This window comes from Triticum urartu, chromosome 4, assembly GCF_003073215.2.
Source record: "Triticum urartu cultivar G1812 chromosome 4, Tu2.1, whole genome shotgun sequence".
Classification (NCBI taxonomy): domain Eukaryota; kingdom Viridiplantae; phylum Streptophyta; class Magnoliopsida; order Poales; family Poaceae; genus Triticum; species Triticum urartu.
Genome location: NC_053025.1, coordinates 27,177,833 through 27,181,411, shown reverse-complemented (window position 1 = coordinate 27,181,411; position 3,579 = coordinate 27,177,833). Strand labels below are relative to the sequence as shown.

General features: G+C 52.9%; 1 pseudogene; it reads right to left on the bottom strand.

Moving 5' to 3' along the window:
* Positions 1-1,556: 1,556 nt before the first annotated feature.
* On the bottom strand, positions 1,557-1,695 carry LOC125555128 (annotated as a pseudogene).
* Between the last annotated feature and the right edge of the window lie 1,884 nt (positions 1,696-3,579).

Genomic DNA, 3,579 nt, shown 5'->3' with positions numbered 1-3,579 from the left:
CATCCCCCACTATTCCATCGCCATCTCCATCTTTTGGAGTATCCACCATATATATGTCATATGATGAGGTGGCCTTCCAGCGCCCTACATGTGCTGGTTCCTATTCGTCTCCTACATCGTCGTCCATGCCGTCGATGTCTTCGGAGCTGAAGTCAAGCATGTCGGTTAGATCGTCGACAGTGGCTACAAAGTGGGTGGTGGGTGGGCTTTGAATTTCCTCATCGTCCGTATTCCACCCTTGCTGACCGTAGTCCGGCCAGGGCTCTCCTGATAAAGAGAGAGACTTAAGAGAATTCAGGATGTCGCCAAAAGGCGAATGCTGAAAGATGTCTGCGGCGGTGAACTCCATTATCGGCGCCCAATCGGATTAGATAGGCAGGGGCGCGGGGGGTTCGGAGTTCGGAGAGTAATCCGGCTCCTCGGAGTCACGGGCCATGCGGAGTGCAGGGCTGGAGTTCGGCTCGATCGCCTCTGAGATCGCAGCCCCTGAGGCAGCGTCCAACCGCTGATCCTCGATCGGCGCAGTAGGCTTCGAATCAATGGTCGAAACCGATGTGTGTGCGGCCTCCAAGGCACTGTTCAGCGGCAGAGCTATATCATGCCCATCGAGACAGTGCGGCGCGCTTGGCTGTGGCTCGAATCCGTCGAAGATCAAGTCCCCGTGGATGTCAGTCGTGTAGTTTAGGCTTCCAAACCTGACCTGATGTCCAGGGGCGTAGCTTTCGATCTGCTCAAGGTGGCCAAGCGAATTGGCCTGCAGAGCGAAGCCGCCGAAGATGAAGATCTGTCCGGGGAGCAAAGTCTCACCCTGGACCGCATCGTTGTTGATGATCAAAGGAGCCATCGGGCCTAAAGGCGACGACACAGAGGAACTCTCAATGAAAGCACCAATGTCGGTGTCAAAACCGGCGGATCTCGGGTAGGGGGTCCCGAACTGTGCGTCTAGGCCGGATGGTAACAGGAGGCAGGGAACACGATGTTTTACCCAGGTTCGGGCCCTCTTGATGGAGGTAAAACCCTACGTCCTGCTTGATTAATATTGATGATATGGGTAGTACAAGAGTAGATCTACCATGAGATCAAGGAGGCTAAACCCTAGAAGCTAGCCTATGGTATGATTGTTGTGTATGGAGTTGATTGCCTACGGACTACAACCCTCCGGTTTATATAGACACCGGATAGGGTTAGGGTTACATAGAGTCGGTTACAATGGTAGGAGATCTTGAATATCCGCATCGCCAAGCTTGCCTTCCACGCCAAGGAAAGTCCCATCCGGACACGAGACGAAGTCTTCAATCTTGTATCTTCATAGTCCAGGAGTCCGGCTGAAGGTATAGTCCGGCTACCCGAACACCCCCTAATCCAGGACTCCCTCAACCAGAGCGGCCGTTGCCGCCGCCGCTGTTGCCGCCACCACCGTCTCCCGTCTCCTCCAGATCGCCCCTTGGCGCGAGAAGAGCCACGACCACGTGATCCACCACCACGGCCACGCACCGCGGCGTTGGCAGAGGAGCGGAAGCCGCCGCTACTCGAGTGATTGAACTGGGCCATGCGCTGATCGAAGTTGCTGAGCATGGCGTAGAGCTCGTCGAGGGAGACTGGCATGACGCATGCATCGAGGGCAGAGATGAGGGGCTGGTAGTCGACGTCGAGTCCGTGGATGATGTAGGAGATGAGCTCGTCGTCTTCGATGGCCTTCCTCGCGGCGGCAAGCTCATCGGCGAGGCCACGAAGAGAGGCGAAGTAGGCGGCAACCATCTGGTTGCCCTTCTGCGCGTTGATGAGCAACGTCCTAATGTTGTTCACACGACTCATGGACTGCGAGGAAAACATACCTGCCAACGCTGTCCAGAGCGCGTGCGCCGTGGTGACCGTGGTCACCACGATAAGTACCTCCTTGCAGAGGGTGCTGAGCAAGTAGCCCAACACCTACTGATCCTCCCAGACCCAGATTGGGTGGAGAGGGTTGGGCTCAGTGCTTTCTTTGCCATCCTTGTCCTTGGTGACATGAAGCCTGGCCGGCTCCGGTGTGGTGCCGTCGACGTAGCCGAAGACGACGGCGCCGCGCAGGTGGGGAGTGACCTGCGTGCGCCAGAGCATGTAGTTCGTGCGTGTTAGCTTCTCGGTGACCTGCCCATTGAGGGTAGCCTGGGAAGCGCCGGAGGAGGAGGAAGACATGGCTAGGCTCGTGTAGATGGGATCTCAATAGATGGGAAGAGATGGGGCTCTGATTACCATGTGCAAACTAGCGGAACGTCTTGCCTTCTCAGGCTGACGGCTTCGTGTTATATAGATGGGGCGCACCTCCCATAACAGTGCATACATTCGGTTGAGATTACATACTTGGAGATCAAGAAAAGGAGATAGAGATAAGAAGTTACATGAGATAAACATTATACTCTAACAACCTAACTATCTCCTAGGTGCGCCTGTCATGTAGATATGTGCCTGTCATGTATGTTTAACACAATTATTCTTTTCCTAGTTTATGTCTATTCTCTTATGTTCCTATGATGCGGCTATGGCCCCGTCGTCGCTAGGCCACTGTTCTCACTAGTAGTATTTCCTGCGACCGTGAAGTTGGGACTCTACGCCAGCTGTGGCAGCTGCTACCGAATCACCTGCAATTAGGCAGTGTGCAACAAGGAGGGCGTCATGGCGACATTCATAGCATCCACAATGTCTAGAGGCATACTTGCCTCTAAACTAGGACCCATGGGCCTGCTTCTAATCTTAGCTGAAAACGACCCAATGTGTAGCCTCTAATTTTAGTGTCAAAGCTGGACCTACAATCAAATAATACATGCAACCTTTATCAATCAACCCACAACTTTCTCCTACAACTAATTGGCTGACTGGTGGGGACACTAGAATATTTTATTCGGCAAGAAGAGTTAGAGGCAGCCGCTACGCTTGGAGGCAACGCCAAGCTTTTTTTGCCTTAGAGGCTGACAATGAAGTGTATAGAGGCAACCGCTATAGCCTTGGATGCAGCTTTAGAGGCAGCAAAAGCTCACATTGTGGTTGCCTTCACGAGCCTCTGCCACGAAGGTCCGTGCGACAAGAACAATGTACTCCTGTTCAACGGGCACACCTTCTCGGCCATGCCTAGCCGGCCTAGGAGGCAGAGCTGCAGGAGATCCGAACTATCACGATCAAACAAGAACCGTACGTCCATCGGGCCCCTCTCTTTTATATATTTCATAAACTAACAAATTACTTCGTCTGTTTCAGGGTGGACTACAGGTACCCCCCCCAACCCTAATTGCCTACCTAATCGACCCTAGTGCGATAGTGGAGGAGTTCACTATTATGTTGTTGTATGTACCAGGGAAAGGGTGACTGTTAGTCTCCTTCAGGGATGCATTTAGCGATAGGATAAGCGGCACAACTCGGAGCTATGTAGAAGTCTGAGGGGGGCCTGCCCTCCCTTTGATCCATAACAAACTAACCATAGTTCAAAATTCAAAACTCTGACACTTATTTTTAATCGGAGGGAGTAGTAATCTCCCTGCAACTTTTGGTAGGCCCATCCATAAACTCACAAGGCCACAAGCCCATCTGTGCATCATCACGATT